The sequence below is a fragment of the Galeopterus variegatus genome, unplaced genomic scaffold (assembly GCF_000696425.1).
Source record: "Galeopterus variegatus unplaced genomic scaffold, G_variegatus-3.0.2 Scaffold2418, whole genome shotgun sequence".
In the NCBI taxonomy this organism is placed as follows: domain Eukaryota; kingdom Metazoa; phylum Chordata; class Mammalia; order Dermoptera; family Cynocephalidae; genus Galeopterus; species Galeopterus variegatus.
This window is the reverse complement of record NW_007728529.1, coordinates 247,200-258,434: the sequence shown is the minus strand read 5'-3', so window position 1 is coordinate 258,434 and position 11,235 is coordinate 247,200. Positions and strand designations below refer to the sequence as shown.

The 11,235-nt window shown below is 37.7% G+C and overlaps 1 protein-coding gene across 1 annotated transcript in view; it reads right to left on the bottom strand.

Annotated features, from left to right (window-relative positions):
* The window catches only part of LOC103597774 (estrogen receptor-like), a gene marked incomplete at its 3' end in the record, with an annotated part of 31,985 nt that overhangs the window by 17,440 nt on the left and 3,310 nt on the right, over window positions 1-11,235 (bottom strand). The window lies entirely within an intron of this gene.

Below are 11,235 nucleotides of genomic sequence, written 5' to 3'. Positions count from 1 at the left end.
GTACTTGGGCATCCTATATTTTATCTGGCAACCCTAAATAGAATGATGCTAAGAGAAAGCAATGAGTCCGGCAGCAATTACAGACCTGAGTTCGGGAAAATCAGAAAGGTTAACCATCATATGCTTAACCGTGCTTTTCCCATCAAGACACAAAAGTCTGTGACATAACCAGGCAATTTTGGAGGTGCACTAACTCTTGGGCCAGTAGGATATCACATTAAATTAATTTTCACCTATTTACTACAGTTACCTAGGAGTTAAAAAGACTAATGTACCATCCGATTCAAGTAGCTCATCACCAAAAGGCAGCTCCCTCCCCAGCAACTACCTGGCACAGTACCCAGTACCGCGAGGCGTGCAGCTTTAATTTATCTTCCTCACTTTCTCTCCACCTGCTGCCACTCTCCTTCTTGTAGATCCAATTAGAAAATTTTAGCCTCGACTTTGAGAAGATTAAAATGTTAATCTTCCAAGGAGAAATATCGATTTAGAAAAAGTTGTCATTGACCTAAACTTCCCGTGTACAGCATCATCCGTCTTCAAGGAACCACCAGAATGCAAGATGCTGGGCAAAGGCCTCTCAGAAGATCATGAGGGCAGTTTTGTTTTCAACTCCTTAGTGGAAGTCATTTTGCTAAGAGAATATTAATAGTATTTTCAAAACCAGAAGAAAATACATTTTCACAAAAGAGAAAAGAAATGTGAAGGTCAACCTCAAGAAGTCCATACTAACTTCTCCTACTTCAAATGGTTTTTCTTTTACACATATAAAAGTCATAGGATATTAACAAGAAAATATTTAATTCCTATATGCTCTCTTACAGGGTTGTGAATCGTAAGGCTATTATCTCCTTTTCAAATTTTTAATTGACAATTCTAGCAGTTCCTTAATTCATTAAAAAATTTGAAAGTGAAAAAATGTTATAGTTTTGTTTAATTATAAATCTTCTCCTGATAAATATAAATTTCTATGGAATTAGTTGTGTCGAATCATCTTGGTTTAGCACAGTCATAACCCATCAGCCATGCCCTTTAACACGTTTACCAGGAACATCAATTATACACCAACATATGGTTCCATCAATTACCATTCTTACTAAACTTACATTTCACTTCCCGGAACACTATTAAACTACAAAAGAAAAAAATTAACAGTAAAAAGTATATAACCAACATTGGGTTTAGTAATTAGTCTCAGAGAAGACACATATTTTTCAACATAGGGACTATGTAACCAAAAATCTCTACTGTAACCTGGCTGCTGGATCAAGCACAGATCCAATTATTTTTTTAATTCTGCCAATACTAAAGTGAAATATCTATAATGATATAATGAAATAATGCAAGTTCCATTTTCACATTGGTAATAGTGGAATAAAAATAGTACCCAGCTGCTTCAGAAATCTGAAATGAGAGAGCACAAGTCTCTGGGAAAATCTTCTTTTTCTTTTTTTATAAATAATAGAAATTTATCTCTCATAGTTCTGAAGGCTGGGAAGTCCAAGATCAAGGTGCCAACTGGTAAGGGCCCAGTCTCTGCTTCCAAGAGTCTCAAGGAAAATCTGACAAGGTAATTCCTAACTTTTAAGCCCTAGACACAGGAAAAAAAGGAAAACAAGAAAGGGAATCTTCAATCACAAAGAAAACAAGATACAGTTATTAAAAATGCAAGAAAATAATCTAAATGGAAGTACAGGAAATAAGTCCTCACTAGAGACCTAAAACTGAAGTGGGCAAACAGAGGTTAAAAATTCTGGCATGAACCATATATCAATTAAACAGATGGTCTGTCTAGATAGACACAGCTAGTGTATTCTTTAGCCATAAATACAATTTTGTAGTGACCAGAATCAGGCATTCCCTCATTCCATTTTGCTTGAGCTTCCACGACAAATGCTAGAAGTATAACAATGAATATGGCATGGTCTCTATGCCTTCGGGGAAGAGGGGTTGGCCATGCCTCCACCTGCTAGGTGTGAGGTAGGAGACAGGAGCCAGACATAGAGGGGCTGGTCCTGGCTCTGCCTCTACTAGCTGAGAAACCTTAGGGAAGTCACTTCCCCTCTCTCAACTTCGATTTCTTCACCTAAAATAAAGAGGCAGGAATACAACGTGCTAAGTTCCCTCCTAGATGAAAATACTGTGACTTTATGATTTTATCTGTGCAAAGACAGGATTAGACCAAATAAGCACTATTAATTTTATCCAGATTTAAAATTCTCAGATGGGTTTCACATGCAAAGACATGCATAAGGTTGCTATCAGCAAGTCTTTGCAGGATTTTATTTAATGGCTCTTTTTGATATTAGAAGAGAAAACATCCCCCCCCCTACTTAATGGAAAATTGTTTAAACATGCTTTTAGCAAGCATCATAAAAATAGCCATTTTCCATAAAATTAAAACCAGCAGCCTCAGGACATAGTCTAACATTAAAGCATTGTCACAACTAAAACAAGGACATTATGAGATATTAACAAACCAGCTGCCAAGTAAATTGATCAGTGACAGAAGGCATCCTGTTAATTTTTCTGCATGATTTTGATAGCTAAAAGCTTAAGCTCCAGAGTCCAATTTGTATATTTAGAATCCCTAATCCTCTATTATTGGCTGTGCGACCTTGAGCAAGTCACTTAACCTCTCTAAGTCTTAATTTCTTCATTCATAAATGAGAATAATAATAGTACCAGCCACTTAACACTGGTGTAAGGACTAAAAATGATCACTAAGGTTTTCAGCAAGGAGCCTGGTGTACTATGCTCAAAAAACACTACCAGTGTTCTTATAGTTCTCTGACTCTTAACAATTTACCCTGATTTTGCTAATTCAATAATTCAGCTCTATAATTATTGAGCATTTGTTCTGTCCAGGGAACTGGGCTGGAACTGCAGAGTACCAGGGTAAACAAGACTCAGCTCCTCTTCATAACCTCAGCTGACCTTCTTTGCCTGGCTAAATCCTCATTCTTAAAAATTCAGTTGAGAGTGTCACTTGTTCCATCAAAACTTTCTTAGCTGGCTAGTTAGCTCAGTTGGTTTGAGCGCAGCAACTCTCCAAATGGTTCAGTGTCTCTCCTCAAGCACAATTCTTGTTCTGCTATTTTTTAATCATCTATATACATGTCACCTCTCACACCAGACTATGATCTCCTTGATGACAGATAATGTTTCCAATCTCTAGAACTACCCTAGAATCCAGTACAAGATCAACATCCAATAAAGCATGCTGAGTGAATATATAGATAAATTAATAAAATATCTATGAAATTAATCTATAACGTTAATAAAATCTGTTAAACAGATGGGGGAGACAAATCTATTTACAACCAAAATGAAAGAAATTCTATGATGATGACTACAATAAAGGTACCCCCAAAAAGTGCTATATGAGCACCATATATACTAAAAGAATGCCGGGTGGAAAACTCACCTGGTAAAGGTGGCATTTAAGCTGAGCCTTGACGTCTGAGTAGAATTGACCTCACAGAGATGGGACAAGAAGGAAGAAAGGTACATGGTATAATGGACAGGACTGTAAAGAATAGAAGTAGGAAAGTGCCATTGAACTATGACCTTGAACAAGAGCTTCAGACTGATAGTAGGAAATTGATCAGAATCAAATAACAAGGGTTTGAATGCCATACCATGGAATATGTGTGTATTCTGTGGCTAGCGAGAAGGCACTGAGGGCTTTTAAGCAGAGGAAGGACCAGATTGCGTGTGTGTGTGTGTGTGTGTGTGTGTGTGTGTGTGTGTGTGTGTGTATGTACTTTGGGTAGTAGTCTCTAGCAGCAAGCTGAAAGATTAGAGTTTGAAAGCTCAAAAGCTGAAAAACCCTCAAGGAACTTACAACAGCATTAACAGAGGACAGACCACATGCAGAGAAAGGAGGGAATGATACAATAGAATGGGAACGCTTGTACAAGTTCCTCGACAACTTAGCCATTTCCTAATGTCAAACACAGACTTCTTAGAAGGGCTGGACTCATAGAAAAGCAACTTTGGTTTCATCAATCACAATTGCTGAGCATCAAAAACAAAAAACAAAGAGAGCCCCAGGCCAGTGGGTTGTAGTCCCTCATCATGCAGGCTGAGAACCTGTCAGTCAAGTAATGTTGGCACTGGAGGAGAACCGTGTGCACTCCTAACGCAGGAGTTGCATTTATACCTGTTTCTAAGCTTTCAAAGACTTGCTTTCAGCTGCTAATTCGGGGCAGAGGCACACAAGGAAAAGAGCAGGCTTGGGATTGCACAATGTGGGAAAGGAGCCTGAGCAGACCATGCCCTAGGCTGAAGTGCCAGGCTCATGCCTGAATGCCCATTTCCCTCATCCAACACATCAATCTTTTAAAATGCAAACTTGGAGGTGGGTGGGGGGAGCATTAAAAACATTCTATGTGTGAAAAGAATTCTGCAAATACGGAATGACAGAGGGAGTACAATTGAGTCCTCCTCCACATTAAAGACTTGTTCAAGCATTCAGATTTTCAGAACTTTCTCTGAAGAACCAGAAGGAAAGAGAACCCTATTAGGAGGAAGGCCTGAGGGCTTAAATTACCTTCAATCACCTAAACACTTAACAAAAATGTACTTCTGCAGTCTAATTGGCACAGGTGTGTGTTTGCATCCAAGTTTTAGGCTGTTCCTAATTTGATCTTCATCCCTGCGGCAAAGTCTGCATCCTCCCATTCTTCCTCAGTCTGTCTCCTTTGCCTCTAGCCAATATCAAATGCCACAGCCTACCTCACATCTTATTTCAGAAAGGTGAGGAGTAGAACTTAATGCTCCCATCATCTTCTGGCCACTCCTTTCACCCTATGCTTCTGAAATCCAAGAGACCCAGATGCAGACTTGGAAATCAGGCATATCTGGGTTCAAATATTGCTCCTCAGAGTTGGAATACAGCAAAACCCTGGGCACAGCGCTGGACCTCTCCTACCTCCACTTCCCTATCTTTAAAACTGAGCTAGAATCACTATCCACCTAAAGGTGTAGGAAGATTAATTGACATAACACTTGGAGACACTCTGAGAAATGGCAAATCAGTGGACTACACAGGAGAAAAGCTCCAAGGAGCTGTTCTGTTTGTTTGTTTTGTTTATCTTAATTGCCTACTGCAGTTTCAACCCCAGGGCAATGGTCAGAATCATTAAGATACGGCCCAGGTCTCCATAGTTTTTTCATCTGAAATCATCCTTGATTCTTATGTGCAGCCTGTGTTGAAAAACCGCCCTTGTCGATGCTCCATAAATGCTCACTTCCATCCCGCTTCCTACCCCGTGTTCCTTTTTTCCAAATCACAGAGAAATTCCCTCCTCGCCCTCAGCGAGTCACAGCTTCTCCATAAACTGTTTACCTCGGCTTTGGCTACCTCCCTCTCTAGGACTGCTTCAATTCCAATACTTAATGCCCCTCACTCTTTTTATTGATTGATTGATTTTCACTTATTTGGAGTTTTTTACAGTTGCTTTCCTTTGTTTTTCTAGCACAACACCCGACATGTATTAAGCACTTCAAGAAATACTAGCTTCCTGCTTCCTTTTGGTTGGAAAAGTTTCATGTCTAATCACAATAAGGTATGAAAGTTGGTCCCTTGAAGGCAAAAACAAACAAACACAGGAAAGTTACAAACATTCCAGACTCTCAGAGAGCTCCCGTAGTCACTTGCTCTAGTGTATAGTTCTCAGTCCCCTCCTGAAGAAGTAATAATAAATAATGGTTTGCTATGAGCTGGGCACGTTTTAAGCCCTACTCATTAGAACTTATTTAATCCTCACAGCATCTGAAAGATGTAGGTCCTATTCTGTTTGGCATTTTACAGATGAGTAAACTGAGGCACACAGTTAAGCAACCTGCCAGAGACTACAACTAGACAGGAGTCAAGCCAGGTGAAAAACATAAGCTGCTTAGCTGTCAAACCTGTGTTTTAATCACTCTATTACATAAAATCAATTTTCATTATTCAGAGTTATCACTGCAAACACTGAATTAGCGAATACTGAAACACTGCTCTGCGGGGAAAAAAGGGTAGACTCCTGGGAACCTCTGATCGCAGCATTTTTGTCAACCAATCAAAACATAACCTTGTTTTATGTGCGTGTTCTGTTTAAAATTAATTTATTTAATGTATACTATATATTCACTAACATTGAGCTCACAGCCAACAGCACTATATAACTCATGCCTAAACAAAGCTTATCAAACACATGTATTTTCTACATCCCAGCTTTGCTGCACTTAGAAACACTAGACAGCGCTTCAGCACTATGCTGGGGCGCCTTTGTAAACAGCAAAATCACCAAAAAAAAAAAAAAAAAACAATTAAAAATATAGAAAAAAACATGGCCCTAAATACACCACAAAGGGGCACTTCTTGACAGTATGAGCTGCAAGAAGAAAGCAGAGCATCCGTCTCCTTGTTCAACCTCGGCTGGGAACGTGCACATCGAGTGACTCACATTTTTTCCCACTCTGCACATGTCTACCAAAGACTAAGAAAGTATTGATTTGGGGTTTAAAAATAAGTTTTAGCAAGTAGGCAAACTTGCAAATACAGAATCTGTGAATAATGAGGATCTACTGTACTTGGAATGCCCTGTAGAGTCCTTCTTTCTACTTTTATTCCTGAGGGAGGGAGATTCACAAACTTGCCACATTCTCCCAATGACATCTAACGATCCCTTTATGAATGGCCGTCATCGTCTGCGAGGGACCCGAGTGAATCAGTATAACTGGTGATTCCTCCCTCTACCATCCCTTCATTCAACAGTTTCTCAGGACTTTCACATGCCCTTGTTTGCTGAGCACTGAGAGAAATACAGCAGTGAATAAGACACGGCTTCTGTTTGGACCGGGGCTCAGGGATCCCTCCAATTAGAAATCAAAGAGGCTTCCAAAGCCCCCACAATTTTTTTCCTATAACTGAAGAAAATAACTTCCCAATGTAACTAAATTGTATCTCATACTCAAGTTGAAAAGTACATCCTTTAATCTGAATTGCTTGAAATATTTCTTCAGAGAATAAATACAATCATTTGTAGGGTCTTCCAAAAAAGCAAAAGCCAAAGTCACTATTAAGGACACTTAAAGTTAATGATGTTTCTCACAATGTTGCATTATGAAAGTTTTACCCCCAAAAAATCACCATTTAAAATACTTTCATGATATAAGTAAAATGAATCATGGATGCACTTAACAACTGTTCAAAAATAAGCGATTTTGTTGATTGCGTGGAAAATTACAGTTGGCAGAAATGCCTTGTGCACGTTCACATGGATCTAGAACTTCTGAAACCTTGTCCACTGGGAGACAATAGCCCAAGCCAGAGTTTTAGTTATCCCCATTCCATAAACACACAGACGATTTTGGTGCTAGAATTTCACTCATTCATGCCATCAGATTTCCCAGCTGCTATATGCAACACTGTTATATGAACTGCTGGGAATACAAAAATGCATTTCATGTAATTTTATGTAAATTGAGAACTACTTAATTTGGAACAAGGTAGTCAAATGAATGAATGAACAAACTGTCAAAGCAATTCCTCTAAGTGAAAATTTCTTCCTGGTTTTGTTTAAATTTCTATCCTTAGGAACAAAAAAAAATCACTTTTTGAAATTTTTAATCTAGCTAATGCCACTGAGTTCTGAAGGCATATTCTTACACTATTGATTTTCCCATGGTAGGTAGGAACTCTGTTGAGCCCTGTTCCAAACTTCATTAAAATAACAGTTTCTATCCTTAGGGACAAAAAAAAATCACTTTTTGAAATTTTTAATCTAGCTAATGCCACTGAGTTCTGAAGGCATATTCTTACACTACTGATTTTCCCATGGTAGGTAGGAACTCTGTTGAGCCCTGTTCCAAACTTCATTAAAATAACAGATGAAATAGGTCAATAAAGAAATGAACCAGAAAAGGTGGATGGAAAAATCTGAGAATACACAGATCGAGCAATGAAAATATAAAAGAAAAAAAAGTTTGGTAGGGGAAAAGAGGCCAAAAAAAAAGTTTAAAGGGAGTTTAAATCTTCTATTTATTAGAAAATAAAGCAAAGAAAATACGAGAATGGACTCAAAATTTAAAAAGATCCGCAGAGGAAAAAGTAAGTACGCCAATGAAAAAACAACTATTTCTAACATTTTTTAGTTGCAGAAAACTAAAAAAGAAAATTGTCTTTTGCTTTCAGGGCTTTAGAAGAAATCCCAACCCTATCAATGACTCAAGGAGCCAAGAAAACTGCCCAGAAAGTACTGCATTGCAAGCACATACAGGCTGCTGAGGCCCCTGAACACACCACTGTATGGGAACAGGCAAAATGTGCCCCGACTGGAGGGTCCAGGATGGGCATGGAACCGAGGAGGGTGGACCTTAGGTTGGGACAGTTCTGAAGCTTCTGAGCTAGAGACAAGAATCTGAAAATAAAAAGCCCTCCACTTCTTTCGGATTGACAACATTTGGGAGACTCAAAAAGAACCCATCTCAGCTTTTCAAGGGCTCATTTGGAAATGTCTAGTCCCGAACGTTAACTCTAAGTGAACTACAATTTTTCCAAGTGTGATTCATAGGAACTCCAGAAAAGTTGAAAATTACAGGACAAAGAAGTCTACTGTCTGATTAATAACAACACATTTGATTAAAGTAGATGTTACAGGAGAAATCTAATGACACAGTTTGTCCCTCTAAAAAAGTTCAGAGGAGAAACAAAAAAAATCCAGGCTTGTTTGGTTTTTGTCTTTTTTTTTTTTTCTGCATAGCAGTTACAGGTACTTTTACAGGTTTATGGTAGTAATATTATTGGTAATATTATTATTGATATTTTCTGGCTCTTGAAATTTTTTAACTACACAAAAATGAGCCACGTGTATTAAAAGGTTTCAATTTCTGTACAGAACAAACATCTCCAGGTTGTATAACAGGCATTCAGAAATACTACCTACCCCAACTGAGGCCAATACTTCATGGTCATCATCATCATCACTGTCACCATCATGATCATGGATAACCACCGCCACACCACCATGTCACTTACAAGTGGCAGCCATACCTTTTCTTATTTGACCAAGCTTCTTGAAATTATTACTTTATTAGACCACATAAAATTTTGTCAATTGAGACCAAAATACTTGTCTTTCTATTCTTCATATTTTTAATAGGGTCTAAAAATATACACATAATTTAAAACGCTGCTGATTAATGCAAAGCTGTCCTCATACTTCCAATAATATTCTCCAAGGCACAGAACTCAGCAATTATGGTTTCTTCCCCCTATCACAAAGGCGCTTCTCTTAACCTCCAGCTCACTTAATTCCTCAGATTTCAGAGGACAGTGTTAGGACACTTTAGAATAGAATAGGGGACAGCTCAGACCCACACTTTAAAAAATGAACATATCCATCAATTCATTAGTTTAAAATATAAAATAAAACTACTCGATAATTTTGAGGAACCACCTCCTTTCTGTGAAGTCCCTTATACTTTCGCTTTGGTTGGTTTGTGTTGAAGTGGCTGTATTTTTCAGATCTACACAGCATCTTTCTCTGCAGTATGCATTTTGGCTCTAAAAAATTGTAGCCTCTCTGTTTTCCTTTCTTCAATAAGCAAACTGAGACTTAGAATTAAACTAAAAAACTAATTTGCTCTTCTTCGTTCGAAGTATCTTAGAAGAGAAAGGAAAGCACTTAACATGCTACTTTCTCTACTGGGTTCTTCTGAAGTTAAAAATAATTATGAAGTCACAGGGAGGAGTTAGATGTATTAATTCTGTGCCGTGTGTGGATTTTAGAAAATATAATTAAAATTCACATATTTGCTATGTAAAACTGTTTTCACATAATCAGGGTTTTGACATTTTAGAAATGTATCTATAAAATAAATGTTCTTTACGATAACCCAGGCTGCAAACTAATGTTGCAGATACTGATAAAGATTTTACTTAAATTTGGCTTCACAGAAAAAGATTTCATGTTATTATCCTTCCGTGTTTGTAGTGAAACTCCTGACCACTGAATCTTTTTCTTCCGTACTATTTTTTAGCTTATAAGCTAAAATCATAAAAAATATCTAGTGTTTGTATAGCTTACGTGCCACTTTCACACATACAATCTCACGTGACAGAATTCCTATTGTCTCATCTTTCCTTCTATCATTGCTGCCACCGGCAATTTCTTGCCCCTGTCTCTCATATCTTTAAAACTATAAGACACCAAAATCCTCAACCTAAATTTTCCTAAATGATGAATGTCATAGATTAAATATATTCACAAAAGTAAATAACAAACAACTATAGCCAGGGACCCAAATTAACGGAGTGTGAGAAAGGAGATTAGAATAAGTGGCAATTATCCTGCAGGAGCTTTCTACAAAACAGGTACAAGCCACATGGAGTAGGTGAAAATGAAATGGAGATTGAAGATGTAATTCCGTTTTCATCCGAAAATACACTCATTCCCGAGGCAATATGTGGTTCTTTGGACTACTCTGAGAGCAGCACAAAGTGTCAAGTAATCAGGAACAATTTTAATGAATGAAAAAAGAACAGAAAAAAAGGTGGCTGAGATACCAACTAAGTACAGCGAAAGAATTATTGGAAACTTGAAAATTAGCCACTCAAATCTATCCCTGGAGATGAGCCTCTGTTAAAAGTTAAGAAATAGTTTTAAATGATCACCAGCGGACAAACTAGTCATCTAAAATTTGCAGACAGCCAATATACAAACTGCCAGGGCATTGACTTTGACACAAAGGGTTCGTACGTTTGGAGTTTTTTGGAGAAGTGGATATTTAGCCTTTAAGAATACTTAGAATAAAACTGAAATAAGCATGCAGCATTAAATATCTAATTTGAATTTTAAAAACCATAGTCAATGTAACTAAGTTTCATCTTTAGTCTTATACAAAACCCCTAAATTGTTTGAACTCCAAAAAGGGACCCATGAAATTTCAGATAAGATGCATCTTGCAAAATCACAGCTTACCTATTTACAAATTTATTGCTCTTTAGTAACAATTTGTAGAGACATGTGACAATATTTCTTACATTATTATCCTCCCAGAATATTTTATCTACTACATTTCTTCTTACTAGATGTGATAGCATATTGTGGCCAATGGAAGAAAGTAACCATAGCATCTTAATGCTAAATAGTGTGAACTTCACATAAATTCTCTGAACATCCCAGTGGGACATTCAGGTGGACAATCCACATGACAGCACCATTCTACAGATGGAAAAGTTAA